Source organism: Pantherophis guttatus, chromosome 2 (genome assembly GCF_059756535.1).
Source record: "Pantherophis guttatus breed Tessera chromosome 2, ASM5975653v1, whole genome shotgun sequence".
Classification (NCBI taxonomy): domain Eukaryota; kingdom Metazoa; phylum Chordata; class Lepidosauria; order Squamata; family Colubridae; genus Pantherophis; species Pantherophis guttatus.
In genome coordinates, this window is record NC_142064.1 from 52,634,767 (window position 1) to 52,660,156 (window position 25,390).

Genomic DNA, 25,390 nt, shown 5'->3' on the forward strand with positions numbered 1-25,390 from the left:
TAAAGCATTCTGACGATCCCAACTGAGCCGCGCGATCATCAAAGGCTTTTATTTTTTACTTTTAAAAGCATTTTTTCGGCTGAAGAGATTGTAGAAAAAATGCTTTTAAAAGTAAAAAAAAAAAGCCTCTGATGATCGCGCGGCTCAGCTGGGCATTGGGGGATCAGGGATTTTTACTACCGGTTCTCTGAACTACCCGCCACCATCGCTACCAGATCGGGCGATCCGGTCCGAACCGGGAGCATTTCACCCCTGCTTAACACCATTCATTTAGTGACACTTCAAAGTTACAACTCTACTGAAAAAAGTGGCTTACAATTGCCTTCTCACTTAAGACCATCATAGCATCCTAACAGTCATTTAATCAAACTTCAGGCACATGACAACCGGCATATATTTCTGATGGTTGCAGCATCCCCAGGTCATGTGATCACCATTTGCAACCTTCCCACTCAGCTTCTGACTAGCAAAGTCCATGAGGAAAGCCAGATTCACTTAATGACAACATGATTCACTTAACAACAATTGGCAGAAAAGTTTGTAAAATTAAGCATAACTCACCTAACATCTCGCCTTGCAGAACTTCTGGATTGTGATTGTAAGTCAAGGACTAACTATATTGCTACTGCAATTGTCTATCCACTTTTGTGTTGGACTTTTTAAATTTCTTTCCTTCTATCTTCCTCAGAATTAAGGACCTCCCATGATTCTCCACATTATGTGTACAGAATACGATAATTTGAATATGATCAGTTGAGCTTTGAGTGAGAACTCTGAATTGATTGAACCATTTCTTTGTTTCTTAACTTTCAGTGGTGTTCTTAGGAATCTTCTCTAACACCAACATTCAAAAGTTTGTTTCCGTACTGCTTTTTCAAAGTCCCTATTTCCCTTTTCCAGAATGATACACGCTGGGAAATCAGTGCCTGCATGGTTCTGATCCTTGTAGATCAGACCCCAGAATCTGAATATCTTTTCAAAAGTCTTCTTGGCTACTTTATCAAGTGTTAGTCTGCAGGATACTTGCTGGCTCCTTTACTGTTGGTATTACATTCTAATAGGCTGCAAAGATATACATCTTCTGGTCTTATGCTTACTTGGACTTAACTTAGTATTGGAAAAAAATCTGATACATTAAATCATAAAATCAGCCTCTATAGTATCTGTCCTCTGTCTAATATTAGGATCAGTCCTGTGAGGATAATTACTATATTCCACTTTAATCACTTCATCCCCAAGTAATCCCCAGCTCTTGCCACCATTCCTCATTAAATTTAGGAGATTTTTTTTCACACCTTTACTTCCTACACTATAAGAGAATGCAATAAAGAGAAGTGATGGAAATTCTATCTTTTGATCACAGTGTTTATGATCTAGCTCTTTCTGGGACTTTAAAGGTGATTTAACTTAATTAATTTTCACAATGTAGTCATCAGAAGTGAGGCATTAACATTGCTTCCTTGATGTGAGTCTTGTGAGGGATGTGGCTTCTGCAAGTTGTGGTATAATTATAGTGCTTCATTGTTTAATATGCTCCAATGATTATTTTTGACAACCATGCATATTTCTAATGAATATTTCCTAGGAAGTGAAAAACTAAAGATAATTGAAGATAATTAATACTGGCATTTGTACCTCAAGGAAATGTAGCATTGAAAGGGTGCACATGACTCTTTTTTTAGTGGTTGAATACACAATAGGAATATGGTGCTGTGTGATGATATATAACACAGCTTTCTTTCTCTTCTTCTGGAAGCATATAAATGAGGTCAGAGTTCCTTGCTGATGCAATTGTTCAACTGGGAATTATAAGCCTGAGATAGGTGAACTCTGCAATTCTAACAGTTCAGAAGATTGATGAATTCTGTCAGCAGACTTCACAAGTGCTTCTAACGGTCTTCTTCAAAAAAGAAAACAGACTACTAGTGAGATGCACAAAACTTTTATTTGCAATAGTGGGGAATATCTGTAGCTCAGATGTGGGATGAAGGTGAGGGTGGATGACATGACCCATACCTGATTCATCACAAGACTAATCACAAGACCCTCACCAGATATGACCCTCCTTTCACAAGACCTACTGACCACATGAAGTCCTTATAAGCAGAAGCATACCAACACTGACATTTCTTAAATTCTGCTGAAGATGTTACCTAGTCTGGTAACAAAATGTTCAAAAACAAACCCATGAGCCTAGAGAATGAACCTTCATACCCTAAACCTTTAGTTGTTTGTTGATCAATCATACAGCTCTACATTCATTAGGAATTCAGGACTCTTTTTTTCCTACAACAACTCTGTATGTGAATTAAACTAAGCTGAAAGAAGTGATTGATCAAGGTCACCCAGTGAACTGAAAGCGATTCAGAACCTCAGTCTCCTAAATCACAATCCAACACCCTAACCACTATTCCATATTGGCTTTCATACATGTACACACAACACACTGGAATCATTTTCAGATTTCATTATAGCTTGGGATAAATACACTAAGGTTCAGATTAGGCTGGGATAAATAATTAAATTTATAAAATAATACAACAAATATTATTATGAAGTAGTAAGGTGGTAACTTAAAAGCTCATTGAAAAACTCTTTTATTTAAGATATTCTCAGTTAAAAATAACTATGATAACTCCTACTGGTCAGATTTAATCTCCAGACACACCCTAATCTGTCTAATTGAGGAATTACTAACTCTTCCATCAATGATTTTTGCCATGAGCCTAGCATCCAGAAAAATGGAAAGAAAAATGCTTTGAATATTCTTGCCAGAACCAGAAATATAGAATTTAAAGAACTTTTGCCAATTCAGAAACACAAGGACTAACTGAAACCATATAAATCTTCCATTTGGGGAAAGTGTAATGAGAATTAACTTAATAAACCAATTAAACCAAATTTCTAGTTATAAGTAGGAGTTTAATGGGGAAAAAGGAATAAGGAAAAGAAAGGGAGAGCAATAACTGTAAAAGTGATATGCATGGTTTTGCATGATAAAAGGTTAGGCATGGTTTTGAAGAAGCACTTTGATTCAACAAATCAAATGCTTTGCAGTCTCTTGAGGCATAGGTTGTTTTTTTTACTGTTTCTGCAGTTATTAAAGATAATAGATAAAGGGCTGGAACTTCAATTTTGTAGTTGGAAAATACTGATGAAAGAGGGATTGGGTGATATGACAAGATCCCAGACATTGGCATCTGTAGCAACCAAAAATATCTGTGGGATTTAATATTTCCACTAAAATAACAAAAACAGTATTGTGCCTTTAGGATATAAGCTGTATCCCTTTTGTAAATGCCTGCACATCATGCTGAAAGTACAAAAGGGACAGAACTTGTATCACAACCGTGCAATGTTCTTTTTGCCCTCATTTACCCCCCATGAGCCCCTCAAGGATGTTTCTCATAAGCAGACAGTATAAAATCGAGTTTAAGTTCCTGCTTAGAAGAGCGCTTTGGGCTAACCATGCTTCAGCTGTATTCACCTTTTCAGTTTTTAACTTCTGTAACTTTGTCACAAATTTAATCTCTTGCTCATGTAATTTAATGTTACATCTCTAGTTGGCCAATTAGCTGTGCCAAACCTCCTGACACCACAGTGACGAGGGACAGGAAAACCACACAGTTCTATGTGGGGTTTGTTAGTGGTCATTCTTCTAAATCCAACTAAGAGGTTTTACCAATGTCCCTGCCTCTTCTGACAGCAATGAGAAGGTTCTTGATTTGGGGGGGGTACGGGATAGGCTAAAATGTCCATCCACTCGCACCCAGAAAACACAATAATCAGCAGCAGCCAAGCACATTATCTTACTAAAACATTCTTCAGTGTCATTCCAGGCCTGGCATGTGAGGAAAAACAAGTGAAAAATATAATATTTTAAAGTTTGCATTTCAAAATTGGAATAAAACGCTTTCTATATTGGTTCAGACTGAAACTTTATAGACAATTGGAATAAAACACTTTCTACATTGGTTCAGACCAATATAATTGGTTCAAAGTCTATTCTGTATAGACTTTTTGCATGCAATTTACAGATTATTGTGTACCTTTACCCATTTTATGACTATTTCTGCTTTAAAGGATTATTTAGAGATAATTCAAATTATTTTTCAAGGGCACACACACACACACACACACACACACACACACACGTGTGTGTGTGTGTATGTGTGTGTGTGTGTGTGTGTGTGTTTGTGTATACATACACATAAGGTTATTAATTGTTAAATAAATTGAAGTTGCAAGGATTATTAATAGAAGAGGTGCCTTCCTGGTGCAATTCCAAAATACCTTTTTTCTCAAATCAGATAGTAACTCATAAGATGTAACACCGTATGGACTCATTTTTATTACTTTACCTTAATTATAAATAATATACAAAATTACCCACTAATTGTATAAGATTAATTATAAATAAAATTATCAATCCACACCTGTCAGAATTTAGTCCCAAAACAACTATATTTATCCTTTTAGAAAATTCCTACTGAAGTACTTCTCTAAACAATATGTTCACTGAATGTATTAAAAGTCTGATTGTGTAGAAAAATTATTTACGAAAAAAATTATAAATATTTAAATTTGACAAGAAAGTGATGTGATAGATAAAATTTCTAAATCACTTAAGGTATGGATAATATTTATAATTAAAAGAAAATGCCAATATTAACAGATATATCATTTCATTCATTTGTAATAACTGAATAGGTACACATGCCAATTTTTTTCTTCCAATATATTTGTAAAATAAATAACATATATAAGTGATGATCCAGATACAAAGGGAGAGGGATGCATGACATATCTTCTGTAATGACATATCCAGGATGTTATGATCAATATGGAATAGGTCAGATTTTCATTTCAATGTGGAAATAAGGAATTATATAGAGGAAGAGGTATTTTTCTTTCTTTCTTTCTTTCTTTTTTTTAGAAGACTGTTTTATTTTATGCCAAGAAGAGAGAATAGCAATTATGATAAAAATGCCATGTTTTTCTTTTACATAAGTTGGGTGATGGAATCTACAAATCACAAATGTTGAATAGTTAAAGCTAAATTATCCCTCTTAAGCCATTATCTCCAAAATGGACATGTTAATTTTGGAAACAGGTTACATAGTTTTGAAAGAATGCTCAGAGTTGGAACTGAGAAAACAGTTACATGAGAATAATGCCAAGTATACTATTGATCTAGGGAATTTCTTTCAGCTTCTGTGCTGGAATTATATTTGAAGATTTTGTACAAAATTTACTTTTTATACAAATTGAATAGATATCTTGTAATAACTTAGGAAATCACTGGTAGGGTTGTAAATAAAACTCCACCACATTCTTCTACCGGTTAGCTTGATAATGTTAGTTGGGCTATCACTCCTCTTGCTACTACTATTCCTTTCTTCATCTTCCTTTCCCAAAGCTATCTTCAGTTGTATAAAATATAAAGGATTAGGAAAAGCCAGTTTCTGAATTATTGTAGATTTAGTCAATCAAGAAATATATCTGTTCTCTGATGACATAAAGACTACTCTAAAAACCAGAACATTTTTTAGCAACTGAACCTTCCTAACAATTTTTCATTGAATGATCAAGGCACATTTTTCTCTTCTGTTTTGTTGTTTGTTCTATCTTTTAACAATTTTAAAGATATTTAAAGTAATCTTTTTAAATATAGTTATTAATATAGTAGATAGATGATAAGTTAATAATTGAAACTAGAATTAGAAGTTTAAAAATTTCTGGCCCTCTTTCTCAAGGGTTGGAAAGGGTTGTAATATTGTTTACAATATACTTATTAGTATTCAACTGGGCGAAATATGTGTTTGCGTCCATTTTTAATGTACTTTTTAAATGTTTTCTTTGTTTTTTGTTTGTTTATTTCTGTAAAAACACTTTTTTTCTTTTTGGAATTTTGTACCTTAACTTTTTTTTGAATAAAATGAAAAATTCACTAAAAAAAAGATATTACAACAGAGTACTCAGACAAATGGTTGAATAAATCTCTGATCAGAAAAAAATAAACATTAAAAAAAATGCTGACGCACTGACCAGCTTTACCAGTTATGCCACGGTATAAAGAGGATTAATGGGGAAAGCCATGTGGGGGATAAGAAAATATGAATTCCATCCATTCAGTCTACTTAATACAAGGTCAGGTTAGCAAATGCTGTAGTGGACAGCAATGCTATTTCAAAAAATAGAAATTCAAAATAGAAAAAATAGAAAAAACTATGAGCAGTGGGATGTGAATAAACTGGCAAAGGAATAATCAGTATTATAATAATAGCTTCTAAGAAATAAATTATATGTTATTAGTTTAACTAACACTTGAATTAATTATATTAAAACCAGATGAAATATGATTAAAATTAATCTATAAAAACCATGGTTTCTTGGAGGGGAGAGGGTTGGATCATAGCAAAATCAGCTTGATCACTTCATTAATACACTTTAATTTATTATCATAAGAAAATTATTTTCTGCTGCTTTCAGTTCCCTTAAGCTGTAATGCTATTATTTTTGGCAGATATTTTCATCTTGTAAGATTGGTTTCTTTTCACATGAGGTGAGAAATCTCCCCTAAAAACTCCCTTTGCACAATTTCTTTTTTAACAAAAACCCTTGGATTTTATAATTACTACATTGTATATATGTTGTATTAATGCATATTGTTTTCCACCTTTCTTTCTTATCATTTAATTTATTTCTTGTTTAGTAGTTTCTTCTTGATCTGATTCTTAGAGTAGCGGCCTCATTTTGTAAGTACACTGACTCATCAAACACATGTGATTTGGTCTTTTACACTGAACAATAAACTAATATTAAAACAGCGAGTCGAGATTTTCAGTCAACAGTTAGAAATTATCAATGCATTTGGATGAACTGTACCACTACACATTGAAATCTTTTTCATCACCCAGAAAGAATGATATATTTATCACAATATGCTAGATAGCACCGAGATTTAATATACTCATCTAGTAAAGGCTTTCTAAGGTGTTACAGAAAAATTCAGCGTAAGGCACATTTCTGGTATGTAAATCAGGTAATTCCTGATATCTAAGCTAACTGAGACTGGTTGGAGATGTAATTCCAGCACACAGGACCATGTGAAGAAGATCAGGATGTCACATTATAGACATCAATGGGTGATCCAAGTCTTCCTCCCCCATTTGTGTGCATTGCACACACAGAAAAAAAAGTACAGGGATTCAGTAGGTTTTTCATGCTCATCACCCACCCACACACCCAATACAGTACACTATGCTGGAAAAAGGGTGACACACAAAAATAATAATAAGACTTATTCTGAAATGAAGTACATTTACACATTCAGTCTATGCATCTGAGGGAATATTAATTTCATAAAATTGTGCTTTTTTAAATGTGGGTTACCGTGAAAAGTTCATCTGGACTTTTGAGTGAACCTCTGCAAAAATGGCAGGAACTTTAAGTAAATGATCCAATAAAGGCAATGGTGAAATGTAAAATTTGTTACTACCAGTTCTGTGGGTGTGGCTTGGTGGTGGTGAGTAATGTGACTGGGTGGGCATGGCCAACTTTTTTTTTTTTTACTTTTAAAACCATTTTTTCTACAACCTCCTTGTCCAAAGAGGTTGTTAAAAAATGCTTTTAAAAGCTTCTGATGATCAGGCAACTCAGCTGGGATCGTCAGAACATTTTAAAAACAATTTTTCTACAACCTCTTTGGCTGAAGAGGTTATTTAAAAAAAGATTTTAAAAGTCTCTGATGATCTCAGCTGAGTTGGCTGATCGTCAGAGGCGTTTTTTTCTTTTAAAAGCCTCTGACGATCCCATCTGAGTTGCCTGATTGTCAGAAGCTTTTTTTCCTTTAAAAACATTTTTTCTACAACCTCTTCGGCTGAAGAGGTTGTAAAAAAAATCGCTTTTAAAAGCCTCTGACAATCCCAGCTGAGCTGCGCGATCATCAGAGGCTTTTTTTTTTTTTTGCTTTTAAAAGCATTTTTTTGGCTGAAGACATTATAGAAAAAATGCTTTTAAAAATAATAAAAAAAGCCTCTGATGATTACGTGGCTCAGCTGGGCATGGGGTGTGTGTGGTGTGCAGGGATTTTTGCTACCGGTTCTCTGATCGGGCGATCCAGTCCGAACCGGTCTGAACCGGGAACATTTCACCCCTGAATAAAGGTCATGACCCAACTCTACAATTCTAATAGAACAGTCTTTAGGTTATTGAGTGATGAAGCCATGTGTTAAAAATAAGCAAGATGCTAAGCCAAATAGGCCATTTGTGTTTTTAGAGAAATCTGAAAGAAAGCCCATATGCTTTGAGAATGTTTGTCAGCTCTATCTTTAGATGTATGGTTGTCTTAAATGCACTTTAAAACAGCTTGTGCATGTGCTATTAAATGTATATAATTAAGACTTCCTTTGCAACATATATTTGTCTTATGATCAACTTTTAAACCCAACTTCTGCAAACAATATTGAAAACCTTTGATTTCGTCTTTATTTAATGTAGGATTATCTCTGCCTCTATTATTGGGTTGCAGAAATGTGGTTTTTGTGTGTGTGTATTAAATAATGGATTCCAAATGAATGTAAAGCAAAAATATTTGCCTTGAATACTTTGAATGTATTAGTGCAAAGGAAAAAGTGCTGTTTTCAGCCTGCTACCCTTCCCTGGAGCTAAAGCAAATTTGCATATATTGAAAAAGAAAAAAAAGCTTAGTTCCTATAGGCATTGAAATGGTTTTAAAAACATATTCATTGGAGATTTTTGCTTTTTATTTCCATGAAAGCAAGAAAAAGCTAATCATCTCTAATCTTCAAAGCTGATTTCAAAGTCAAATAATACATTATACGTTATAATATTCAGCAAATATCATATGCTAAGAAGGAATGGGAAGTACTGTGTGTATAATCTATTAAAGAAGCATGATTTATTAACATAGTTTACTAGAATATCAATATAAACAAGTAGCAAATCCAACTATTCAGTATTTCCCTCAGAGTCCAATCATTGTCCCACTTAAAAAATTACTAAATGTGACAGAAATGAAAGGATCACCTTTTGATTTCAAGATGGAGTAAAGCTATTGCATATTTAAATCCAGGAGATTCTAATATTCTTTGAGAAATACGTATTTCATTTCTGCTCCATTGGGAGCATCTCCCCCACCAGATATCTTTAACTCTTGAAATAATTCCAGCTTTCTTCCTAAAATTCCTTAGACTTCTTTAGAAGCTATCTAATTTTGTCTTTGATTTATTCCCACCAGATTTTGAGTAGCGGCCAATCCAGTTTGCAGCCCTTTTTTATATGCATATTTTGTTACTACTCCACTTTTTCTTTCTTTCTTACCTTCCTTCCTTCCTTCCTTCCTTCCTTCCTTCCTTCCTTCCTTCCTTCCTTCCTTCCTTTTTCCCTTCCTTCCTTCCTTCCTTCCTTCCTTCCTTCCTTCCTTCCTTCCTTATTTTTCATTTAATCTATAATACATTCAGGCAAGGAGTTATTCAAAACCCAGCAAATATAATTATCTCCTGGAAGAAAAGGAAACATTCTAGTTTTCAAAGCAAAAACTATGGTAGCAATTCTTCTACTAGAAAAATAATAACAGGTTATCTTATGGGGCATAAGACAAGAAGTGTGACACATGAGATTTGCTATCCCATTTGATTTCTATTGTATTTAGACCTGTGTTGGCACAGTGGTTAGAATGCAGAATCGCAGGCTAATTCTCCTGACTGCCAGGAGTTTGATCCTGACCTGTTCAAGGTTGACTCAGCCTTCCATCCTTGTGAGATTGGTAAAATGAGGATCTAGATTGTTGGGGCAATATGCTGACTCTGAAAACTGCTTAGAAAGGGCTGTAAAGCTCTATGAAGTGGTATATAAAGTAAGTCTAAGTGCTAGAGCTAGATCCTAAAATTGTCCATCCAACTAAAGGTGCTACATGTTTATATTCCATAATTGCTGAAATTGGAAAATTAACACTAATTATTGGCTTCCAATATTTAATATTTGATACTAGATAAGGTTGATAATGTAGCTCCGGATTCAGAAAATGAATCCTCCCTCCTTAATCTGCAGTTGTATTTTCTGTAAATATATTCTCAGAATCAAAGGACTACATTTTTTTTTTTTTTGGTCTAAACGAAGAATATATTTTCCAGATATTTGATCAGGAATTCTTCTCAGAATATAAATTAACTTGGGAATAATATACATTTGGAGGACATTCACTTTTTCCTAAAGGATAATATTTAATGACACCCAACTATTGATGTCCAAATAAACAGATGTTGTTGTTATGGATGCCTTCTACATTTGCTTTACATGTTTTAGTCTGTACTTTGAAATCCCTTTGTGCTTTGCTTCTAGCCTTTAAAAGAAAGAAGGATATTTCTGTTCTAAAACCCAGTTTGTTAACTGCTCTCCCCAGACCTGAAATTTACACCAACTTTATTACAATATAGGTTCTTGCAGACAGAACTGTTATTCATGTGGACATTCAGCAGTTTATGACTGTACTGCTCTGCTACTCACAGGCACTTCTTTTATTTGTTAACTGTCCTATCATTTTGATTTACATTTTTATTGTATTTTATAGGGTGTTGAAGACATTCTAACCTCATACAACAGCTGGAGGTGTCAGAATTGACAAATGGCGTACACATTTAAAATAAGAAAAACTTCCTCTTCAGCTGTCTTTGCCAAGTGAGGATCAAATTTCATGCATACGATGAAGTAGGCTGCAACTATGCATACTTACATTACAATAAACTGTGATCATATACAATACCGCAAGTGTCACTTTTTAAAAAACAAAATAGTTCCACTGACAACTTGTCCGATGGCTGATCTTTTATACTTTTGCCAGCATTAACTTTATTAAAAAGTGATATTGTTGGCTTCATTTGTTTTTCCACAAATAAATTCTTCTACTTCATAACAAAATCCTTAAACTCTCATGCATGTATTTGCTAAAATTTGCTCAAACTACCAGCTGATTAGACTATTTGCATAAATTGCTTTTGCCCTGACTTTAACAATAGAACCTATCATTTGAAATTCATGTTATGTTGGGATGTTAATTACCTACGTTTCTGTGGAATAATTGACATGCAAGAAAATTACAGATTCAGTTATAATGCTAGTAAGTCTGCCTCGCTTCACATTATTTTTGCAAAGAAAATTAAAAAATATATATTGAATGAATTAATGCATATAGAAAAACAAACAAATCCAGCAGTAAAATCCAAAGATAAATGTTGTTAAGTGTGGACACAGTATTCCTTACCATTTTTACTTCCTCAGAGTAAAAATGGCAGAAATACAGTAAATCCTTGGAAGAATTTAACAATCTTCATTCTCTAATTAAAGAATGAGGATGGGACTGATTTAACGATAAAGTATTGCTATTGAAAACAAAACAATCCAGCTTCCTTAATTTAAGCAGTCTGAAAAAGAGTCTCTTTCCAAGCAGAAAATAATTTGTTTTTGAGCCTCCCCGCTGAACTCATGGAGGGCAAGTGATACATGGATTGGATAGGAGAGGAAGGCACAAGGGTAGGCCTAAACTTATTCATTCATTCATTCATTCATTCATTCATTCATTCATTCATTCATTCATTCATTGAATTTATATTGCTGCTTATTTGTCCATGGGAACTCAAGGTGGCTTACAGAATATAAATTTATTAGAAATCCACTATAAATTACAGTATTCACAAAGTTATTCACCACTCTAAATGTTTGTTATTCTCCTGTCTCCCCCCCCCCCTCTCTCTCTCTCTCACACACACACACACACACACACACACATGCACCCCTTGGGCAAGTGAAGAATGATATTGGGCCTGGGATTTTACCTCGGTCCTATTCAAAATTCATTGAAGCTATTTTCAAAAATATTTCGCAGGGTTGCTTTGTTGGACAAAATCAATAACTGCACAGAATATTCCACTACATATGTTAGTCATGGATTCTATTTTTAATGCTGTACTACATCTGGCAGACTGGGTCTAAGCAAGTTCATTGACACTGAACCAGTGACACATTGCATGCTGTAAACTGATAAGGTAGTGACAATCTGTCTCAGATGTCACTTACTTCCGTATAACCAGCTTGTTTTCCCTTCCTTTCCCAGACAGCTTCATCCCAGTTTCAACCTTGCATTAGTCTAGCCATTTTGGTAAAGAAGGCTGCAGCTTATGAAAATTTAAGCCTTTTAATAACATTTGTAAGTCAGAAAAAGTGCTACTGGATTCCTGCTATTGAACCAGTGAATCACTTTTCTCAGTCCTCTTAGTTCAATGACACAAATCCACTGCCATACAAAATATAATAGCAGTTCTATATAAGTTGTTGCTCTCATGTTAACACATGGGAACTGGCTGTAACTGTTTTTAGCTTCTTTCTAAAATTCCACGGTTCTTTCCTCACTTACCATCTTAGCCTAAGCACCAAGAAGGAACTGAAGAATTTCAAATGTATTAATCATTATCCTAAAACAATGCAATTATGAATTATGATGCATGCAACCTTGATATAGATTTTAATTAGCTATCTGAATGATTCCAGTTGTGTTTGTTATGTCAGGTGAAACATTATTTTCCATGATGTTGAATGTAGAAGGAAAGTTCAGCTGTGGCATTACATTTCAGCAAGCTATCTCTACATGACAATGCAGTACAGCGAAAAGAAGCTCAATAGTTTAAAGATTTGAATAGTTTTTTTGTTTCAGTAAAAATATGGCTTCTTCACCACAGGATACTATATATAACTGTAACAAAAACATAAAATAATCCACTTGTTGATGGCTTGTCTAGAATCTGACATTTGTACTGTGCTTTACTATTTGACATTCATCTAGCATTGCTTTGCCCTCATTTGCAAGTTTTTCAAAATCCTTGTCCTTTCTATTTCTCATTCTGTCAGTGAAAACAGCCATGCACATTCAGCCTGTAGGATTCAGCACATTTAAATGCAATTTGAATCAGATAAATGTCTATAAGCAATTCTTTTTCTGTTCATTCTAATTATACAGCTGGTATATAATATAATTCTGATGTTCTGCTATAAAACATGAACATTCTACTTTTTGTAAAACTGATACAATCTGTCCTATTAATATTGAATTTAGTATGGATAATCTCCTTCGTAAAGCGGATTCACTGTCTACTTTTCATAGGTATTAAATATAGTTTTCACACAAACGCTCTTTAATGTTGCTGAGATATTTATCTACAGTGTGGTTAAAAACCACATTAAAATGGCTTCTATTAACCAATTCACCCAATAGATTCTCCTTCTTATAGTTGCATGGTAAATCAAATTAGCACTGCTAAGGAAAAGCAGTCTACTGTTGAATTTATGAGCTTTTTTTTTTCATTGAAAATAAAGAAAGAACCAAGAATCCAAACTACTTCATGTATTTTCACAGTGAGCCTGATATTTTTGAGAAAAAAGGTAAGAGACAGCCAGACTTTATTCCTATGGACCTTCATCCTTCCACAGATACAGAAGCAGCAAACAATCTTCTTCTCCTTTTCTTTCTCCTTGTCCTTCTCCTCCTTTTCTCCTCCTTCCTCCTCCTTCCTTTTCCTCCTTCCTCCTCCTTCCTCCTCCTCCCACCTCCTTCCTTCCTTCCTTCCTTCTCACTTCCTTCCTTCTTCCGCCTTCTCCATCATATCATCAACATCATCATCATCATCATCATCATCATCATCATCATCATCATCATCTAAATTAATTGAATTTGTTTACATGTCCACTATAAAGCCATAGACTTTCATTTCACTGGGAGCAAGAGTCAGGATTAATAGAGCTATGAGTAAAATAACCAATTGTGCAGGAATGCGGTGAGGACACTAGCTATATTAAAAAACCTTCAAGGTGTTCATGAATAATTACAATAATCATTCTATGAATATATTTTTATCAAGCAATATTCAATTAACCACTGACATCTAGCAACAAGCTTGTAATTATTAAGATATATAGAAATTGCTATCTAAACTGTTCAACTTATTTAGAACAGAATGATCTTCAGAAATTGTGTGTGTGTGTGTATGAGAAAGAGAGATTATTTCAGAACTATCTGCATAATAGTGATGTGCCCAATCAGTTTAACAATCTTATTATTATCATTCTTAAGTTTAATGATTTGTACCTTGCAACTTTACTTTAGTTTCTCTTTAGCTGTTTATTGGAAGTTGTAGAAGTGATCGTACCTCTTCACCCACATTTCAACATTTTAATGAGATTTTACTGATTCTGTCAGAAGTCTTTTAAATTCCATAGGCAAGGTCACTCATTATTTAACATTTAGATGAGTCCCTCTCTGAGGTAGGTGGTTCAAAAATGTGAAAAAAGAAATTAAAAAAAAAACCAAACAGCTGATTTAAGATGTTTTATTGAATTGAATAAATTGTTTTACTGTTATTTTTTCCCTTTCATTAACTACACAATATTAGTTAGAAGCAGGATAAGAAAGAAAACAACATTATCAGATTCATAACAAGTACATTCTAATTTCAGTTAGCAATATATGGTGCTTGCAAGTACAGACATTGAAGGAATCGGTGAAAATGGATATCAAATGAATAGAGAGCAATGAGATTTATTATTTATAATGAAGTCATCTCCTGGAGGGGGGTGCACACCAACTATACACATATATATTACAATGGTGGGTTGCCCCGGGTTTGGACTGGTTCACAAGAACTGGTAGTAAAACCGGCAGGAGGCTCCGCCCACTGACCCGGACCTCATCATAGGTGATTTGCGCATGCTTGATGTGAATCGGTAGTAAAGATAAGTAGAACACACACCTCCCACGATATATTTGCTTTAATTATCCTTGTGGTCTTAAACTTTGCTAATTGCTCTACAAATCCATTGCAAAAATCATTTTTGATAGAAACAAAGCATTTATAATTTAGCATATGACAGGTATTGATATCTTTTAACATTTTTATTTCCAATTATTGCATCTTCTCAGACATGAAAAATAGTTTTCAGTAAGAGAAGAAAATAGATGATATCATGTAATTTTTCATACTTTCTATTGTCCATGAACAATAGAAAGTGATGGTGCATGAACTTTTCTATATAGAAGTATTGTTCTTCAATTATTTCTTCCTCCGTATTCCTTTTTCTTATTCCAGGACCACATAAATAGCGTTTTTCTACATTTTTGTTTTGGTGGTTTCTGTTGTTTTACTATTTTTGCACTGTCCAGGGTTATTGTTACAGTATAGGTGGAGATATGTCATCTCTAAAATTTTCCCTTAACCAGAATGAACAAATATGTCCTGCCATGAACTCTGAGACCAAGGCAAGTCCAAGAACATTAGGGAATGTCTAGAAGCCTGGCATTCTGACAAATTACCCATCAATAGACACACAGATATAAATAACACCTACCCTACATATTGTGCAAAAGAGACAATTATCAAGCCAAAAAGGAAACAATTCCTCCAAAACACCTCCCCACCAACAATCAACATACAAATGAGCACAGATTAATTCCAAAATTAATTCCAACAATCAAGAAGTAAACAATAACCTCATTAAGGAAATGCCAAGTAAGCTGACAGTAAACAGCCCAACCAAAGAACTTCCAAGACCACTCCCACCAACACGGGCCGGATAAGTCATTAGAATATAAATGATGCCTTACTATATTGGTGATGCCTTACTATACTGGTGATGTTACCTAGTTTGGGTATTGAAATATCTGCAAGAAAGCTCAGAGAGCACCAAGGACCTCTCATTTCAACCCTGAGCAACAATAGTAGGTTTATTCGGTTTCTTTGAATCTATCATTATAGTCAATTTCTCTTCGCAGTTTAACTCTACTTTAACTCTAAGAAACATCAAAGTTCAGTTTAATTGTTTCTTGCCTTTGAGATGCATCCTATGGCCATAGATAATATTTTAACTGTAGGTTCTTTTACCTAGGGTTAACATTTTAACAGAATCAAAAGATAATGTGCTAAGTCTGCCACTTCTGAAGAACAGAACTATTGTATGTATCTGGGGGTAGTCAAGCAGCAGAAAGAAAAATGAAAAAGCTACACTGTTAATGAAGTACAGTATGTGCTGAGAGCATTAGGGCAAGCCTAGTCAGCTTTGTATTCAAAAGTTTAAAAAACTTTTTTTTTTACTTAAAAAAAAACCCTAAGCAATGCTATCTTGCTATTTTTTTTCTTTGCAAACTGACAGAAAGAAAATGAACACTGAATCAAAACAGCCCTTTAATCTTCTCAAGAAGATACAAGTGAAGCTTACAGAAGAACAAGAATAATAACTACCCCTCCATTATGAAGTAATTTGTCTTCAGGAACAATAGAAACAAAGCAGAGTCAAGATAGCTTTTTTGATTTAAAGGTCAGATTTAGTATACAGTCAAAAGGATATTTGGACTCACGTATCATGTGAAATTGCTGGCTTCAATTTTGAATGTGAGTAGATCTAGCAGATGGGTGGCATATTGATGCACTTTATGGATATAATTCAATATCCACTTTGTGGATATTATTCAATAGGATCACATCCTATTCAATTGTAGTGAAACTTTTCCTCCACATGAATGTCTAAGATATAGAATTAAGCTTTTGTTTTATTTTATATTTTGCAGATGTCACTTGGTAATCGCCTACATCTGGATTCAATCCAATTCCCTACAGCGAGCGTACTTGTGGGAAAAGCTGTGGGTGGTATCATGAAAGCTATCTCCTGCCCATCTTGTTGAACAATTCCAAATACAGATGGCTGTACAAGCAATACAGAGATGAATTAGCCTAGATAGCTCTTGTGTCTGAGGGGAAATTTGCATCTGGAACACATGTAACATGTTAGGAATACTGTTCATTCTGTTGATCATAAAGAATAAAGTTTCATAATTTTTAGACTCTTCATTCGTAATAGATTGCTCATATGGACTTGCCTGACTGAGAGCTAAGAGCCCAGGCAAATGATTGACTTTGGTAAATGTTTTTATTCCCTTCCTTTCCTCCAAAGTGAAGCAACTAAGTGGGAAACAAGAAAAGAGATGGATGGAGACTGCCAATAGTAAAACACCAAGATAATCTTTACCCTTTTAGAACATGACTTTAAAAAAATAATAATCAGTTCATATTTAGCCAGGAATTGTCCTCCGCAAATGTTCAAGGACATAAAATGCCACTGGGTAGAAGGTAAGGTTGACAAAAGTCTCTCTCTCTCTCTCTCTCCCTCCCTCCCTCCCTCCCTCCCTCCCTCTCTCTCTCTCTCTCATGTTAGATCAAATATTTTCCCATAACCAACTTCTCTAATGGGTTATTAATGTGTGCGATATAAAATTGAAAGGAAAAACACTGTACTAAATTTCCTGCAGTATCTGAAACAGTTTAAATCATGAACAGAGAAATGTCCTAAGGATGATTGATTCTATCTGCCAAAAAATTTCTTGTAATCAAATTCATACCAGATCTCTTATGTATTGATCATGTCAGAAAACCCCATGGTGAGAATTTCTTAACCATTTTACTCCCTTCATTGCCTTTCATGCAAATAAAAATTGCAGCCTAATCCTTTCTTTTAGTTTGGCTTAATGACAAGGATAATTTCTCAACAAGAATTTCTGCCCAATTTTTTTGATTGCCTGCCTATCTATCATCTGTCTGTCTGTCTGTCTGTCTGTCTGTCTGTCTGTCTGTCTGTCTGTCTATCTATCTATCTATCCATCCATCTATGTATCTATCTATCTATCCATCCATCTATGTATACATCTACCTACCTACCTACTTACCTACATACATACATACCTATCTATATCATTAATTATACTATATGTTCTTTCCATAACCAATTTGAATCAAGTCTAAAATCCAAATCCAGAAGTGGAAGCCTGAAACGTCATGTTTTTTTCCAATTAGTGTGGGAAGCATACAAGCAAATGTAAATTTAAAAAAAAAAAAGAAAAGTAAGAGAATATAATTGCATTTTAAGGCAATATCAACAGAAACTGTGGAAATCTTGGAAGAATGCTTGGCTTTCAAGAAGCCCTCCCTCCCCCCCAAAGTTGCTTCATAAAGTCAAGATAAGTAATTGTGTAACCACACATTGTGTGGCTCTACAGTTCTCTGTAAAACTTATAGAAGATAGAAGAAACTTAACATTAAAACATCTGGAAAAAACCTTTGATTTTTGCACATGCTGGAGGAGATTGCAAGGCAACACTATCTGCTAAGGATTCTTAGCACCCATTTTATTTGGCTTTTGCAAGCATGAAAGAAATAGTCAAGGGAGACCTTGAGATGAGGTGCTTCCCTAAGGAAAAAAAAATCATTGCTTGTTTACAAAGAGAAGCATGTGGCCACTATGGCGTATTGCCTTTGGTAGAACAACATCTAAGCTTTCTTGCAGAGAAACAGTTGTTGGTTTTAGGGTAAATCAGACAAAATGTTTTTGCAAGACTTATTGGGTTTTGTGGTTCACAATGACAAGTACAAGGTAATTGTTAAATGTAGACTGATTCAGGTTGACTTGGTTTTGAAGATATCAGACTGGAAATGAGAGACTTAGATTCAAATTCTCCCTCAGGCAAGGGAGTCACTTTCTCACCTATGAAATTTCCTCAAAGATTATTGTTGTGGGGAAAAATAGGAAAAAGTGATGTCTAGATTGCTTTGAGCTCTTGGAAAAAAAGGTAGGATATGAATGAACAAGTAAAAACCAATTCTATTTTTTATTAGAATTAAGATTATATTATTGTCATAGTGACAGAAGGGGAAGTCAGAAATTAAATATATGCCTATATTATTTTTAGAAGCTTTTTCGTCTTTTTTAACATTTTAAAATGGAGTGGAGATGTTGATATAAAAGTCAAAGTCATTTATATTTTTTTATATCATGGAAAAATACTCTGCTTTGTATTTTTTTTTTTTACTAATGTTATATTGTGTATTTACTGTATGAATTCAGTAATTATCTATTCATTCACTGGTAATATCACTTTCAAACATACTGTATATCTATTAAATAAAAATAAAAGAATATATTTAAAAAGGGGGAGATAGGATCTGAAAGTGATGAGCACAACAACTATTGTGCTTTATTATTTATTTATGTATTGAATTTATATGCCAGCCATCTCACCTATGAAGCAAGTTATAAGATCTCTTCAAGGGAGCTCATTACAAATTGGGTGGGTTAAGAATGGCTTCTACTGTCTCACTAGGTTCAAGAGACAAAGTCTGTGGAAACTGCAACTATTGCAAGGAATAGTAAGAAGTATACCAAATGGTGGAATAGCATGGCAAAAGTTTTTTTATTCAGTCTCCACAAATTTGCATCTGCACAGTAGAAACGATACAGCTGAAGTACTGTATGTCCGAGAATAAAAAGGAGGCCTTCATCACTGAGCTAAGTCAGTGGAGTAATCAATTTATCATTCAGAATTCAGTATCAAAGAAAGATTAATCTTAAAGTCAGCAGCAAGAACATGCAATTGGGCCAATGTCTTTCCGCATATATTGCCATATGTGTTTGGAAGCTTACATATGGTGCAAGTTCCTTTATATAGTTTTATTTTCTCATACAAAAATGAGTGGCTGCTCTTCATTCCTATGGGAGAAAGCATAGTCCTGCATTTCACGTCAAATAGTGTTAACAAGGAGGGCGCATAATAATTGTACCATGCATGCTTTACAAAGTCAGAGCACTTGTATTACATTTATATGGAATGGATACACAGATGTTTATAGACAAATAACCAGGATTTTTTTATTACTGAGGTCAACAACAACAACAACAACAACAACAACAACAACAACAACAAAGATACTAGCATATTATGGCCTGGTTGATGAAAACTGCAATTGTTTTACATTTGATACTTTGGCCCTTGAAACTACAATTTGCTTCTCCTTATTCTGGTTACTTATTTAGTTGCAGTGCTTGCCTGCTACAATAATAAAGCTGTCACACTAAGTATATGAGCTGGATCACCCTGCACTGATACTATATATCTGTTTATAATGTTCTATTGTCTATGGAAATATGATTCATGGTACTAATTAAGATGTAGAAACCTCAGCATCCTTCCATTGTTTGCCAACTTTCCATAGGCTAACTTTGTCCTTGAAAGTGGTGATGTCTTTCTATCATAGCATAAGTAACTATTTGAACAAAGCTGAAAGTTCATTCTTTTTCCTTTGTTTCATATCTACAATCCTAAGTGTATTCAAGTTCCACTTTTTAGGCCTTATCAAAACAGTGATAAATTAACTACACTCAGACACAATGCTATAGTAATTCTGTAAAGAGCAATCATCTATAGTGGAGAGATTCTTCTTCTGAATACTTATTCAGAGAGATATAATCTCTCTCAATCTCTCTCTCTATACACAGAGAAAGAGGGGGGAGGGGTATGTGTGTATATCTCTGTGTATGAATGTGGGAAGTATGTGTGCATTAGTGCTATCATCTAGCTTGAGCAGAGGGTAGAAAAGGTCTGGGTCTCCCCGCAATCTAACTGTAGATTGTGGTTTGAAATGCAAACAAAGTTGGAAAAAATATCCACAATTGCAAATTCAAATTTTGGGATGAAACACAATCAAAATCAAAACTAGTAACAGGATTTTGACAGTTTGGTACATTGTCATCTGCATTCAGGGGTCAAGTAATTTAGTTGCTACTTTCTTTTTAAATAGAATAATTCATATTTATTTCACATCTCTTTGTTCCATTTATTGTAGACACTTTGAGGGAATCATGATAATGGGCTCTATACTCTTTCAAGTATGGAAAGTTTAGAAGCTAGTACACAAAAGGTCTTTTTAGGAAACAATGGGGGAAATTGCTTGAACCTTTTATATAGAATAGGATCCATCCAAAATTTGGGTCAGTATTTGAAATGATCAGGTGGACCAATACTTTAAACTTATAAATGATTTATTATAATACAACATCTAGGAATTATATTTTAAGTTTATTTATATTGTACACATTGGTTACTTAAAAGATAACCAAAAGCTTTTCTTTGAAGCAAACCACATCTAGAAAGCTTTGTTCTCCTGGATAGTCAATATACTGCAAACTTACTAATTAAGTTTTTGGGTATGAGTTGAAACCAAACACTATTATAATTGGTTGTTTGATTTTGTGCCATTTAGTAATTTTCAACTCCTAGTGATCCTGTAGTTAGATTTTCTACCTCTAACCTGTTCATATAAGTCTCCCAAGAGTGCACTCATCAGCACGGTAATTAAATTAATCCACCTTGCTATTGGTTATCATCTTCCTTTTCTTTTCACCTTCCTAGCATTTTCCAAATAGCTGGTCTTTGCATAATACAGTCAAAGTAGGATAATTTGAGGCTGGTTATTTGTGCTTCAAGAGTGAACTTGGTGATTTGTTCAATGACCCATTAATTTGTTCTCTTGGTTATTCAAGGTATTCTCATGATCTTCATCCACACAATAGTTCAAAGGCATCAATGCTCTTTCTTTTCTGCTTCTTTAAAGTCTCACTTTCATACAGTGTCACATGCCATACCATAGTTTGCATAATCTTGAAATTTTTAGGTATAAATACATTGCAGCAATTGGTTATCTTCATGACTGCTCTATCAAGTGCTAGCCTGTGTTGTAAGTCTTGAATACATTATTATTGATGCTTAATCCTAAAAGGAAGAAACTATGAAGCACTTCTATATCTTCATTGTCAGTTCCAAGGCTGATTGATCTGCCAAGTGTCATTAGTTTGTTCTTTGTATTTAATTTTAATCCTATTCCTTTATCATTCCTCCCACCTATCAAGTTCTTCATGGTGATGGTGGTGGTGTTCCTAGGAAGATAGGCAAAATACCTCATTAGTGTAGGCCAGAGGTGGTATTCAGCTGGTTTGGACCAATTTGGGTGAATCAGTAGCTCCGATGATCTGTTGGCCCTGCCCACCGACCCACGCTCTATCCTGCACTTTATTTCCTGCTTTGTAGCTCATCTCAATTGCGCAGCACAGCTGATTTCCCCCCCTTTTGCTGTTCTACTTACCGTGGCTGACTTGGAAGGTAAGCAGCTAAGCTTATAAATGCTCCATTTTCAGCACTGTGTGCAAGCGCCTTAGGCACGCTAAACTGGCAGCATCCCACCACTGGTGTAGGCCAACAGTATGCAGGTAGTCTTCAACTTGCAAGCACAACTGGAACCAGCAAAGAATTTGTTGAGTGAATCACACCCAGTTTTACAACTTTTTACAGCTGTTAAGTGAATCACACCCAATTTTTTGCTATGGTTGTGAAGCAAATCACTGCAGTTTTTAAGTGAATCATACAGTCATTAAGTAAATCCAACTTTTCCCATTGACTTTGCTTGTTGGATGCCGGCTAAGAGGATTGCAAGTGGTGATCACAAGACTTTAGGATGCTGCAACTATTGGACCTTCACGTTGATTAACAAGTACCCAGATATTGATTTCATGATTGTGGATATGTTGCAACAGTTCTAAGTGCAAAGATTGGTCTCAAGCCTCTTTTTCTTTCAGTACTGTTGTTACTTCGAACAATTTCTAAATGAATGGTTGTAAGTCAAGGACTACCTCAGTGGTGGGTTCCTCCTGGTTCCACTCAGTTCTGCCAAGCCGGTAGCGGTGACGATATGACATCACCGAACCAGTTCTGCCCCCCCACCCCTGCATTATTCTTACCTTTTATTTGGCCCCACTTCCAATCTATTGCTGCTTCCTGAGTCCCAACTGATCGGCTAGAAGGAAAAAACCTGTTTAAACTCTTGCCGCAGGGCTTCAAAGGGCTGCCCTACAGCTGATCAGTGTTAAAAGGCAGACCGGTACCTCCAAAAACCAATGAGTAGACCGGTGCCTGCAAAAATAAATGGGTAGACCAGTGCCTCCAAAAACAAATGAGTAGACCAGTGCCTGGTCTACTCATTTACATTATCAGAATTGCAAGTGTGAAAGTACTTCTATCCCCACATCACCTTTACATCCCAAGAAACTAAGAAGCCTCTTCTGAATCTCTCGCTCCACCTACAATCTTGTTGTGGGTTAAACTGATGAGTTTTTATCAGACTCTTATCTTGGCTATGTCTCTTTGCCCTATCTTGCAGGATCATTCCCTCAAACCATTACATCTGCCCAGCTAAAGCAAGCAGGACCCTCTATTGGGCATCAGCAAAAGAGAAAGCAATATAGGAAGATAAGACTTTTGTAGGCATATTGATTTTGCACAATTCAGCCTGCCAAGGTACCTGTTCTTTTTTATTAGGTTCTTTGTCATCTATAATACAAAAATGTACTGACTCACTAACTTTTTACTAAGTGATTTGAAAGGATGAAAACATTAATCTGATCTTTTGACCGAAATCTGCAATGAAACATCAACACAGGGGAAAACTATCTTCAGTAGTAAATGGACTATTAACAGAAATCTCTCAGCAGATCGGTGAGGTCAACCATGGGAAATTTCTGCAAACATATATTTCTTGTTACTTCTGATTTAAGTAGAACAAGTTACTCAGAATAAATATATTTGCAATATTTCCAGGATACCAGTCATACGTTTAACATGGTCCTAGACCTGTTTATGTTCAATTTATACAAGAATCATCACGTATAACTGGTCCCAGATGGTTTCATAGAAAGTGCTAATTTGAGATCCACCATTTCAAGTAAGGTTGTACTGAAATCTGCCTTTTAATGTCCGCTCTGCCTACTCCCAAAGAGATTTTAGTTTTATCATCAGGGTGCTTGAGAATTTATTTTAAAGTTGTTCTATGTTTTTAAGCTTTATTGGTAGAGATGAGAGAAGCTGCAATTATTGGCATTCTTATGATCTATTACACATCTCCCCTCTGAAGCCTTGCTTACTGACCAATTTCCCAATCAGAAAAAAAATGACATGGGAAGAGCTTGTTTCCAGATGTTCTTTTGGGAGATCTAATTGAAATACAGGCCACTAGAGATGATGACTATACAATGAAACTCAAGCTTGTCATTTCCCTTCACCCCCTGGAAAGCATACTCAAGAATACCATTTTTTAATCATGTGAAATTCTTTCTTTTCTTGAAGGAAATTTCAGCAACAAATGCCTATGACAATGAATAGCAAATTATATGGAGTTTTTTTCTCTTGGACAGTAGAAATTCCAAAAATAGAGCTTTGCATCCTTTTAAAATTCCAGTCCCTATTTCAGGGGCAAGAGTTTGATTTTGCATTGGAAAGACTATAGCTTCTGTTTATTCAGTCTTAGTCAACTTCCTTGTTTGTTATTGTTAATACTATTAAATGGCCTAATTCAGTCAATCACTCCTTTCCTCAGGAACCCATTAAGGATAAAATGTAAAGCCAACATGTGCATGTCAATATATGTGTAAACTTTGTTACTATGATGCAGAATATTTGTGCTGAGATAGTCATCAACAAAATATATCTTCTCCAAACAGCTGTAACATCTCAGAGATATGACCTCAGATCTATGATTTATGGTGTTTTCATTGGGTCACAGGCAGTAATTTCTGCTATTCATTCATTTAACCTTATTTGTCTCTAATCAGCAGAGTGGCAATACATTCTGGCAATATAAACCAATTCAAGATGACAATATAAAGGAATACATTTATTAAGATTTTTTAAAAAAATTCTTGTGCATTTAAGCTTAAATAGATGTTTAGGAAATGTGTGGCTCTCTAGAACTACTCTATTAGACTTTGCCAGCAATATGCAGAAGGCACACCTGATGTGTGAAGTGTCTTTTTGAGACTTGAAGTCCCACTTCCAATATCAGAATAGGAAAAGTCACAAGCTGGAGTTAGACGCCCCATTGCCTTTTCTGCTATCATTCTGTGCTCCAAGATGAGGTTCAGTCAAAGAGCAGAAGAAGAAAAGGCAACAGGGAACTGCTAATTGAACTGAATTCATCGCTCAATGAATTAAAAAAAAAACTTTGATACCACCAAAAGTGAATTAGTAGGCAACCTAGTTTTCAGTTTGCAACCCTGATCCCTTACTTTATATATATATTTATAATTTACACAGGCTTTGAATACCTACATATGCATTTTAGCATAAAGTGTCATCATTTAGCCAGCTGTTGTCAAGTGCTGGGGAAATCAGGAGATTCAGACAGTTCAAATGACTCTAAATATTTATTGCAAACTTAAAATCTTTACAAGAATCTGAGCTAATAATGGTTAAGGGAAATAAGCAGGAATTAACCCAAAGGTGCTTTTTTCAAGAGGCAACTGGACTTTCTGGTTTTTCTTTGAAAATGTTTCGCTTCTCATCCAAGAAACATCTTCAAAGAAAAACCAGAAAGTCCAGTTGCCTCTTGAAAAAAGCACCATTGGGACAACCATGACCTGGATGACTGAGAATCTCCATAGACATTTAGCAGGAGTT